The following is a 12,617-nucleotide window of genomic DNA, read 5'->3' as shown; positions in this document are numbered from 1 at the left end:
CATGGTATTCTCACCAACAAACTGGAGGAGATTTGAAAAGAAATGTGGCACCAACATCACAAAGCATCTCCTTTAACATACTTGTCAATTACAAAGGTGGAAACAGTAGCTCCATAGTAAAGAAGCCAGCAGATAGCTCTCTAACACAGTGATGGAGGTTACCATTACCAGCAATAAGGCACTGACCTCATGTGACATTAAAATGTAATACACTGAGGACACCTCGCTTCTGTGGCCCTCTGGTCAAAATACCTAAACCTGGCCCTCAATAAAACATCAGACACATCCAGAAGGAGGGACATTCTACAATATACCTGACCAGCACTCATCGTTAAGTGTCAAGGTCATGAAAAATGACTGTGATAATTATACTGTGGTGAAAAAAGTTGTTAATATTTGGGGAAGCTAAATGAAGGGTATTATTTTTGTAACTTTTCTGTAAGTCTAAAATTATTTCAAAATAAGAAAGTCTCCAAGAATGAAGAGATAAGCCACAGTGGGAGATGTCCACAACACATAGTCAACAAAGGCCTCATATTAAGAATATGTAAAGAAATCTTACAAAATAGTACAAATAAAAAAGTTTAGAGGAAGCCTCAAATGACCAATTAATATTTGAAAAAAATGCTCAGCCTCATTACTAAGCAAAAGAGTGCAAATTAAAATGATGTTCAAAAATGATGATTTTTGCCAGTCAATGGCAAAAATTAAAGACTAACGATATGAAGTGTGTGTGTATTCTGTTGTCATGTACTCCCAGTAACCTAGCAATTCCATTCTAGGTGTGCACCACACGGAAACATGTGCTTCTGTGCACCAGAACTCCTATACCAGCACTTTCACTAGCCAGGAGCTGGAAAGAACCCAGATGTGTGCACCACTGATTGACTGGACAAATTGTGGCACATTCATATAACAGACTACTAAATAAAGTGAAAATGAACAATCTGCAGACCTACACTTCAAAATCCATACTTCCCAAAGTGCTGTGTGAAAGAGGAAAGTCACAGAATACTGCTCCTTGATATCAACTACATAAAATTCAACAGTAGGCTGAGCTACTTGCACCCTGGGTGTCCCTCTTGGGGTGCAGACCAGGCTGTCCCTCTTGGCTGCATTCAGGGTGCCCGCCGTAGCTTCCTCTGTAATGTGCCTGGGCTGAAAAAGCTCGTTTGGGTTACCTGAGTAAGAGTAAATGATCTGGCGAAGTGAAAACTTTTAGGCATCTGTTTTGGCCCTCTTCCTTCCTTCCTACTTCTCATGTGGGTTATTTGTAACTGAGGTACCAGGTAACCCCCAGAGGCTGAGGCACCAGTGCATATTAATTCTTACTTTGTCTCTGTAAGAATTAAGGAGGAAATGGAGATTATCTCCTGGATATATATTTTTTTTCATAGAGACTTCTTTGGTAGGTCAATGCCAAGTTGAGAATATCAGGGTAACACACGCCAGTGGCATAGGCAACACATTTTGAGTGTTTTAATATTCTCCAAATTGTGTAGAAGGAAAAAACACCTAACATTTATAGAAGGATTACATTATACGACATGCTTTACACTTCCACTTCCTATAACCAAGCACCCTGAGGTAGGCATTTCCCCTTTTACAGATGAGGACAGAGCCTAAGTATCTTACCAAACCTCTCACAACTATTGTGTGACAGAAAGTAGATTATAATCCATCTATCTCTCAAACCCATTCTCTCGAAAAATTTTCACTAAAAAATCACATCATTGCATGCTTGTTGTACCAAGACAAACAACACAGATGTATTAACGTCTCCTTCGCCATCCCAATGCTACCCTCCAGGAGACAAATTCTGTCAGCCACGATGGTATCCTGCCCCTTCTTTCTCCAGACTCACAGTCACATATGCGCACCTGTAGATTTCCTCATTTTTCTCAAAGTAACATCACCCCCATTAACATTAGTCTGCAACTTTTGTCACTATATTCACATATAGTGACAAAGAGAGCTCTCCAAGAGAGCTCTCCAAGTCCATACATGTAACCTCAACTCATCTTTTTTAAAAAATTACACAATAGATTCTGTATTACAAACCATAATTTATTCAACACTTCCTGAAATTCAAAACAAAAATGCAAATTGCTTTTTGGGGTTTTGCAATTACAACAAAGCTATGTCAACTCTCTTGAACATACAACCTTATAAACTGGAATCCTGATTTCTCCAGGATAAATGAACAAAGATGACATTACTGAACATAATCTCCATATTTTTTTAGTTTAAGAGAGAGCAGGCTGCATTCCTGGTACAACTCGGTATTTTTACAGCAGCAACGTATGAGAGCTTATTTTCTCTCTCTCTTGCCAGCATGAAATAGCATCAACCTCCATAATTTTTTGCCTCTGTGATGGCTGAAAAGTGGTTTTTCACTGCATTTCTTTGATTGTTGGTAAAAAGTAGGTTTGTGCTCTTCTGTTGTTGGGTTTTGACTCATAAAGAGATGCGAGGCCAAACAATGGAATGTACCTTCTCGGAGACCTGGGGAGATCATTCCTGTCGGGCAGAGGTGAGGCTCCATTAGATTCCGGACGGCATGACCCCTCCGTGAGCCGGTGGTGTCTGTACCGTGGGCATCAGAGACAGAAACACAAAACTGGGCTTTGAGTGGTGAACACTTCAAAACCAGACTGCATGGGGAGGAAGTAGGGAACCTTGGCCAGACACCTCTTCCCTACCCTCATCCTTCACCTTCAAGGTAACCAAGAAAGAAGGGAGGGGCGGGGGGACAGAAAGAGGGAGAGGGGAAAACCGAGTGTCCTTTAGCAAGGGTCATGATCCTTCAGAAAGAGGCGAGGCTTTTATGAGTCGACTGTGCAGGAAAGCAGAGGGCAGGCAGCATGGTTTCGAGCTGGCTCAGTCCCCTCTCTCAAGCTGAGAGGGTCTGAGGCAGGAAGTGGAAGAGCCAGTTCAGTGAGATTACTTCTTAGCTGGGGGCTGTGCCTTTGGATACATAGTAGAAATTCTCCAAACCTTATTTTTGTATTTTGAAAAATAAGAGAGAGGTTTGGAATTTGTGATGTATAAGGCTACTACCAACTCTAAGGTTCTATAATTCCAATAATAAAATCTTGATAGCTTTCTATTAATTTCATCTCACTGTCCAGGTATCCATGAAAAAGAAATCTGGAATCAAGCCTGGGGTTCGAGTCCAAACCTGTAAGCTATGTAATCTTAGCCCAGCCCTTTCGTGCTTCCGAGCCTTTTTCTCATCTATAAAACTGACGAAATTAACTCCACAGGATTGTTGCTAGACTCAGGTGAAGGGAAATTGGTGGAAGCACTTTTATAAACTCTAAAGATGTTAAAACAAAAGCAGTACAACATTCTAGTTTCTTTTGTTTGCTCAACTTAAACTTCACTAATCATTCATTCCATAAATATTGACATTGTCTACTGTTGTAGGCACTAGAGATACCTTAGTGAATAAGATATGGAGGTCACTGACGTCATGGAACTTGGACTTGAAAATGTTCTTTTAACATTGGATAGCACTGGATAAGGAAATTTAAATATACACACTTTAGCAAGATACACGCAAGGTAATAAAGCTGGATCCAGTATTGTAGAGAATTCAATAAATACGTGTGCAGCTCCCCCTATGGCCCCACACACAAGGACCAGGCACTGCGTTAGGTTTTGGGAGACTGAGTATAGAATAGGACAGACCAAGTCTCTGGCTCCAGAGCTTACGCCCTATCAGAAAAGTTATATCGGTCCAACTATTACTAATCACATAAGGAACACCCAGCAAAAAAAAAAGGAGGAGGCTGACATGAGAGGTGTGAAACCTAGCTCTGGACCCAGAGCTCCTGGCCTCTTCTCTTGGGAACACTCAGTGTCCACTCCTCAGAACTGAAGGCACTGTAAACTCTCACCCACGCTCCTCATGCCTCATTTCTCATCCCAGTGATTCAGCTTGGACAATTTCACAGCCTTCACCAAGGGGTAAGACGTTTGGACAAAGGGGATAACACAGCTATTTCTCAGCTGTGGTCAGTTGTTATGGCTTCATTAGATTTTCAAACAGCATTCATACATTCTGCAAAAGTACGGTTCAGCTTTACCCTTTCTGCAGGCTCCTTTCCACCCCATGATTCACTGCATATGTGGACTTGCGCAGCCAGTAATGGGCGGGCAACCAGCCTCCACCTCATCCCTCTCGAGTACTGGTCACTGTGCATCCAGCCATTCACTCCACAACTGCAGATTCTTCTGTGCAAGGCCTGTGCTTCCTGGCACTTACTGCCGCATTTATAAACTTAAAAGAGAGATGCAAATAACACCAAGGTAAGACAGTATGAGGAGATGCCACTTGATTAAATGAGATATGGAAGCACCAAGGCGGAAGACATCACTTCTGACTCTAGAGCAAGAAGCTAGAGTAAGAAGGAGGCAGCTGCGAGGACAGCCTGCTTCATGCCAGGCACAGTCCTGGACACTGGGCACAGCCCCTCTCACTGGACGTGGAAGGCATCATGAAGGACTTTGCATTTAAGGTGCGATGCTAGGTGTTCGGCACCAAGTGGTAAACCAGGGCGGGTCCTGAAGTGAAGGGCTTTCAATGGGGGATACAGGAAAATACACAGGCAACTACAATCGCTGTCTGGTGTGGTACATGTTACAGCAGTAAGTTGCACAAGATAACACTGACTCAGAATTTCTTGAGCTAAACTGTGAGGACTGGCTTATGTTACTAGGAACCTCAGGGTGGGTCCAGGACTTCAAGGAAGCTCTCTTCCCCTGCTCTCTGTGTCCCCAAATCCTTTAATTTTACAAACAAGGTATTCCTCCAGATAGACATTCTTTAACACAGTGACCCCAAAGGCAGGAGGCTGACTTCTCAGCTAGCTCTCGCAGACAGAAGACTCAGGGAGGGACTCTGACCCTGCCTGGACCACCCAGCTTTCCCAGAAACTGGTGCCAGAGAAGGGGCACCCTGATTCACAAACTGGGATTACATGCCTGTCGGTGGGTGGTGGGTGGGTAGGTTCTGACACCAGGAGAAAGGGAGAGGCAGAAGTATGTGCTGGGTGACCAGAAATAACAGCCAGCATGAAGAAGCCCCTGGAGGGACCGGTGCAGACGTGAAGAACGGCAGGCACACAGAGAAGCGATGTGCACGGTGAGTTCCCGGGGTGGGGTTAAACTAATATGGCTGGGGCAGTGGTCGCACCTGAGAGCCCAGAGTACAACCAAGGCCGCTCTGAATGCCTGGCAAGGGACTCTGCACCAGCCTGATGGGGGCATGGTGACAACTCTGTTCAGAATTTTTCTAACTTTCCTGAAAACTGGAGGAACAAGAACAAAGGTGTAAAACACCTACTAACTTGCATCTTCAGTGAAACAAGTTAGTGAGAAAGTACACAAATCACACACTGTGTGTAGTGTCACCTCTGGACCAGCACAGTAAGCCATGACCTGTGCTTTACCAGGAGCCACGGGAAAGACCAGACATTGCACAAGAGTCCAGGTGGTGTTGATCCCAGCAATGCCCAGAGAAAACTCAGCTCCAAGGGGAGAGAATTCAGCTGTGAGCAGGACAGGACGGAGAAGGGAGAGCGCAGGAACGCTGGGAGAGGAAGAAAAAAACCCTAGGTACCTGAAGGACTCATAGATACGGCTTAGGAAAGGGAAGCACACTGGCAGAAAGGGGCAGGAGGCCTCAGAACTAGTGGCTGAGGAAGGAACTGGCCTAGTTGTAAGAGCCCACCTAAGCCAGGTTAGGATCCTAAATTCAGAGGAGGCCTGGCTACACCGAGGTGCCAGGTGGTGAAGTATACATCCCTGTACTGACAGAGGAGGGAACCCTTGAGCTGAGAAACAAGAAATGCTTCCTCACTCCCATCACAGGATTCTCTTGCTAATAATTGCTTTACAAAATCCAACTCATTCAGAAATAAATGAGTCGTAACTCAACATCCAATCAAACACCCTGTAGAAAAAACATCCATACGAAAGTACCATCAGAAAAAGATCTGAAAAGGGGTAACAAAACTTCCCTGCAGACTATGAAAACTCACCAGAGAAATGTGGCCACAAAGCAGAAGAAAATGTTAACCCAACATCCTATTGTACAGTTTAAAAAATGTAATGAGGTAGTGGCAGCTGTGCAGAAAGATGACAAAGCAGAAATAAAGAACTCAACGAAGGGATGGTCACGCAACAGAAGGTGACAAACAAGTGGACACAGGACAGAAAAGGAGGAGAGTTAGAAAGTAAGTATAAGAAAAATAAAGAAACATTTCAAAAACAACCAAAAAATGACAAGAAACACAAGAGAGAGGAGATACCACTCACAGTAAGGGACTCTGGGAGTCATAACAAGAGAGATAAAAGTGAGAAAGACAAAACAGAAATTAAGAAAAATCATTAGAGAGGGAGTGATAGGAAGACAAGCAAAGGAAATTGCGCAAATGTAAAGTTAGTGCCCCTGAAGAAAAATCCAAAGCAATGGACCAGAATAAATATTTTTAAATATAGCTCCATTTTAAGTAAGGTTTGGGCCTGGGGCTGAAGGGAAAACTTGGCCTGGATCCCTGGCCTGAGCTCAGGAACTCGGTGAGGAAGGAAGGCTGGGAAGCCGTCTGCAGGGTGGGCAGGAGCAGGTCAGAGGTGCTATCTGCCCCTGCCGCCTCCCTGGCGGTCTAAGGGGCTTCTCCTGAACTGTGGCAGGCACGAGAGGGAGGCTCAGAAGTTGGGGTTCAGCCCAGTTTCAATTGCCTATAGACGTGGGGCAATGGTGCAAAGTGAGTAAATGAAATAAACACATCAGAAGCTCCTTACACAAGTTTGCAATAAAAGAACCAAACACTTGAGAGATTAATATAATAAACATGTATCCATCACCCAACTCTACAGAATCTTAACATTTTACCATATTTGTTTCAGACGCTTTTAAGGAAATACAACGTTACTGATACAGTGGAAACCTATTACGAACCCCTCAGATCCCATTCATCTCCCCCACCCTAAGACACCACTATCCTGAAACTGATGATTATTTTTGCAAAGCATGCTTTTATACTGTTACTTACACAAGTATCCATAACTGTGTGTAATATTTGCTTCACATGCTTTCAAGTTTTATATGAATATCACACTGAATGTTGTGATCTAAAATTTGTTTCCTCCGCCTTAAACATTATTTCTGAAATTCATCGATATTGATGCACATGGCTCCACCTCACCTCACCTCCAGCACAGCACTCCATGGCACGGCTCTGCCACAAGGTTCCTTTGTCAGGGGGCTGGCACCCAGCCTACGGCGCAGCAGTTCCACTCTCAGGTATGTGCCCAAAAGAAATGAATGTGTTGGTTCACAAAATGACTTTTCTGTGGACATACAGCACCTTTATTCATAAAAGTTAAAAACTAAAAAGTCACAAATGGTCCTATTCCTACAATGAAATACTACTCGGAAATAAAAAGAAACAAAGTGCTGATATATGCAACAGCATGGATAAAAGTCAGAAACACTGTCAAGTGAATGAGGCAAGACACAAAGGGTATGTATGTATATAATTCCATATATCTATATATAGAGAGAATATATACACACGTATATAGAATATACATATATTCTGTATTATATAACTAGTAAAACCAATCTATAGTGGAAAAAATCAAAACAGTGGCTCCCTCAGGAATGTGGAAATGGGGTTACTAGGGAAAGAAAACTTTTCTGGGAGTGATAGTAATGCTCTACAACTTGACAGGAGTTTGCATGACACTGTGTACCCATTAAGAATGTATATTTAAACTTGTATTCTTCATTGAAAGTACACTTTATCTCAAAAGGAAAAAACTAAACAGATATTAAAGTTTGTTAATGTTACGCATGATAAAGTATTCAGGAGGTGTGTACTAATATCTCCATTTTTGGGGAAATGCATAAAAAATAAGATGGAATGATAGATAGATGAGGGATAGATGTATGGAGAGATCTATGATAAAGTAAGCACAGCCAAATGTCGCTGGAATTTAGGTGGTGGGTATATACGAGTTCATTAGAAGTCCCTTCTGTTTTGTTGAACATTTTAAGTTTTCATAATAAAACGTAGGGAGAAATTTAACATTTGACCTGTGGGAAAACGGCTCTATTTCATTCCGCTCTAAAACCACCCCTCCCTTCCCCTTCCCCATCCCGGTGAACCACTGGTCTAGTTGCTCACCTGTGAGCTGTCTCTGTCCCGTCTATCCAGTCCAACAGCACCTGCTTTCAGCTCTACCTCCAACAATATCCCGAATGCATCCACTTCTCCTCAACCCCAGCACACCACCCTGTTCCAGGCCACCATCACCTTCCCTCCGGACCACACTACCTGCTCTCCCTGCTGGCGCCTGTTCCCCACACAGCCCACACAATGATCTTTTTAAAAAAAATTATTGATTTTAGAGGGAGGGGGAGAGATAGTGACAGGGAAATATGAGGCAGAGAAACATTGATTTTGTTCTTCCACCCATCTGTGCATTTGCTGGTTGATTCTTGTATGTGCCCTGACGGGATGGAAGCTGCAACCTTGATGTATCAGATGACATTCTCAGCCACTGAGCTCCCCAGCCAGGGCTACACAAGGATCTTTTAAACAGCTCCCTCCTGTTGCCTCTCCTCCTCCTCTCTCCCTTGTTCACTACATTCCAGCCATATTGACTTCTTTGTTGTTCATTAATGCCCAGCTCCTCCAGAGGCACTATCCCCCTGCCTGGAATGCTCTTCCTCCCTGAACATCTAGCACAGCACTTCCCATCGCATCTCTATGCTGCTTCTATTTTCCCTCTTCCTTCTTATTACTCTCTGACACACATTTCTTTGTTTCCTATGCCCCTTCACCAGAACTAAGCTCTGAGGAGGGCAGAAATTTTTGTTTGCTTCACTACTGTGTCCTAGTGTGCACTAAATTACTACATGAACTAGGTAAAATATCCTCTGAGTCCTTCCCAGATCACTCCCTATCCTCTACAGCTAAAGTAGTCCCCTCTCTCTTGCTGCCTTATTTGACCTCTTCCATGGTGCTTAATGATAGTTACTTGTTACACATATATCCTCTGCCCTCTACCTCAACAGAACGCAAGGTCTTCTGAACAGGGCCCATTTCTTGTTACTGCCATGTCCCTCAGTGAACAATCACAGTGCCTGCTCCAGAGCTGGCTGACCCACCTTGCAACCTCCTGCCTGTTTTAGCCTCTACCCAGAGCTTCTGGATTTCCAGAACCGCCCATTTATCCCTGTTCTTTCTCCACACAGTGGAGCATCATGAACCCTGAAGGTGCTGGACCTACCATGTCAAGCGTGCACTATAGTTTTCATATCCTAAGAGACCTTCTGTCTGAAGCCCTTACCCTTACCCCTCCAGCCATGGTGGCCTAGGCTGCTTGGTGTCCCAGAAGCGAGGGACTGCTCTCACCCTAAAAAGAAGTGCTCAGCTGTGACCCTGCTGAGCCCTCCAAGGTGCCAGCTGCAAAGCTCTTCCAAGGATCCAGTTATAAGAGCCACCCCAGTGAGCACAACTCTGTGGTCTTCCATTTGTCCCACAAAGGGAGCTGTGGTCACCCAGGCATGAGAGTCCCAGTGATGAATGAGACAGCCCCAGCCCTTGAAGCTCCCTGCAGCCTGGTAAGGGCAGTGGGAGAGGCATGCATGGTGCCAGGAGGGGAGCAGTAGTGGAGGAAGGGGTATAAAGGAGAGTCCTACCTCAGTGTGGGGCAGGACAGCTTTCTAGAGAAGGTGGTGTTTGAGTATTAATGGGTACATCGGAGTTAGCTGGGTGGAGAATGAGAGGTGCAGGTGCAAAGGTCCCGGTGAGCAGGGCAGGGGTGTGGAAAAGAGCAGGCAGTTGGACTTCCTGGGTGCAAGAGGCTTTGTGTGTTCAGGGGTTTGGCCTTTAACCCCAGGTACCATTACTGCACTAACTGAAGAAAGATTGGAGTCCTGAACTAAGGCAGAGGGGGAAAAATAGATAATTCATCTGGAAATACCATGGTAATGGGAGACAGCACAGCACAGGGGTGCCACAGTCAGACTGCCAGTGTGGGTCTCCAGCAAATTACATTTGTGCCTCAGCTTCCTCATCGGAAGAGTGGGGATGACGGCAATCAAACCCATCTCCCGGTATTGGTGGAGTGCATGCACTGTAAAAGCTTCAAGTGGAGCGCAGCGCATCATCTTACTCAGGAAGTGCTAGCTACGATTATGGAGCTCAGGAAAAAAGAAGACAGACACAGTTAAGATGACTTCCAGCATTCTAGTTTGGAAAGCAGATCTGCAGTTCTCAAAGTGTAGACCTCTGGGGGTCCCAAAGACTCTTTTGGGGGACCACAAGGCCCAAACTATTTTGGCAGTAAAATTAAGACGGCTGTGTGTTTCACTGTGTTATCGGTGCTGTGACACTGCAAATGCAGGGTAGTTCAAACTGCTGGTGCCCAGCATAGACCAAGGTGGCAGCTCCACACTGTATTAGTAGTCACTGTCCCGTCACTCACCATTGGAAAAAAAAAGACAGAAAAATGTTTACTGAAAAATGTTTTTGATGAGTCAATAAAAGGAATAATCTAATGGGTAATTAAAATTTGGAAGAATTTTTTCTATAAATGTATTTTAGGTAAGGTGGATGATAAGCAAGTTTAACCAAATGGGAAAAGAACATAACTTTCACCCCTTAGGTATGGGCTGTGCAGCGACTTCTTTCCAAAAAGTATAAAATGGAAAGAGGGGGAATCACTTTGCAATGGAGAAGCCTGGCAAACACCAGAAGCTGATCAAGGTCAACATCAACTGTCATAAACCATGTCGATAGCATGTAAACGTGATAGAAAGTGATGAAAATGGTACTTCGCCTCTGTGATCGTCCTTCTACAAACCTGTAACCTCAGTATAATCAGGAGAAAAACATCAAATTTCAGTAGAAAGAAATCCTACAAAATACTTGGCCAGCACTCCTCAAAACTGTCACTGATGTCAAAAACAAGGGAAACCCAAGAAACTGTCACAGCCAAGAAACTCCCCCTTAGGGAGACAGGACTTCTAAGTGTGATGTTTGGATCCTGGAGCAGCAAGAAGACATTAGGGTAAGAATAGGAAAGGGGAACAAAGTATGGACTTTTGTTAATCATGCATCAACACTGACCCACATGGTACGAACTGCAGCACACTGATGAAAGATGCCAGGAATAGGAGAGACTGTGAAGTGTTGGGGGAGGGTGGAAAAGTGTATGGAAGCTCTGGTCTGCCTGCTCCATATCACTGTAAATCTAAAACTTTTCTAAAAAAATAGTTAACTAATTAAAAAACCCTACTACTAATTAGGAATAATTCTACCATCCATGACTCTAACCATAGAGAATGAAAAGTTCCATTACAGGATACCCTATGCATCACTCAACTCGGTATTTACCAGGGTCCTACTATGTATGCCTCTGACCTGCTGGGTCCTGGCCATTAAAAGATGGACAAAATGAGGTCCAAGGCCTAGTTGGAAATAAGAGACATTTTAATAGGTAATTATTGCCCGGTGAGGTGATCATAACTACAGAGGAAGCAGTCTGGGGAGGCTTCACAGGAGAGGTAAAAATGCACAGAAGCAAGAAATAAATGGGCTGGGCCTAATTTTTAAAAAATTGGTGCCCCTAAGAATGTTCCAGGATTTTTTCCCCCTTTCTTATGAAAATGAAAGCACTAGTTATATACCACAGTGTTTTAACTTTGCTTGTATAATGGAGAAAATGTACTTTAGAAAAATGCCAAAATTTCCATAATTATTACAAGTATACAGGAACTTCATACATTTCAAAGTAAATTAATTTTAAAACTGAAATGAGTGGTAAAAGAGGGAACTAAAAATAAACGTATAAAAATATATAAAACAAAGATAACATACTGAATGATGATGCCTAAAGTAGATACTGAAAAGGCTGACTACATGAACAAAACTCTGGAAAACAGCAACTTTAAAACTCAGCTTTCTGTTTTTTCTGAATTTCTAAGGGTATAAACCAGTAACCGGGGTGGACAGGAGAGCCAAGGGTTCCCACTGAGCATCTGCTCTGTGACAGGCAGACATGAAAGAATCTCTATATACATGATCAAATGCAATCTTAAAAGCAACCCTTGAAGTGAGTGTGTTGTTATATATTTTTTAGAGTAAACCCATGCTCGGAAAAATTGGTAACTTGCAGCAGAGCAGGATTATAACCTCAATCCAACCGACAGGCAAGCCCATGTTCTGTTATGTCTCACCTGACCACTGACCAGGTACTTGTAACAGGGAAGAAGTCACCTGTTGGGGATGTTTCTAATTTCTCCTTTCCTATGATTGCACTACACTTCATAGTCAAGGGCATTGACCAAAGTACATTTCTAATTCCCACGTATTGTATTCAAGTAATTTACTAGTTAGCCCAACGCTGGGCATACAGTACTCCAAGATTAATCCTACAAATGTTACTCAACATCCCTGGTGTTCAGAATATCAAATTCACTCATTCAGATGGGCAGTTCTGCTTATGTTCAGCGTGAAAACCTCCTTTTTCTTTTTTAAGACTTTTTGAGAGGGGGGATGGGAGGATGAAAGAGAAGTGAACGTGATGTTAGAAAC

Source organism: Sturnira hondurensis, unplaced genomic scaffold (genome assembly GCF_014824575.4).
Source record: "Sturnira hondurensis isolate 20B ecotype Veracruz unplaced genomic scaffold, ASM1482457v3 Scaffold0010128, whole genome shotgun sequence".
NCBI lineage: Eukaryota > Metazoa > Chordata > Mammalia > Chiroptera > Phyllostomidae > Sturnira > Sturnira hondurensis.
This window is presented reverse-complemented; position numbering follows the sequence as displayed.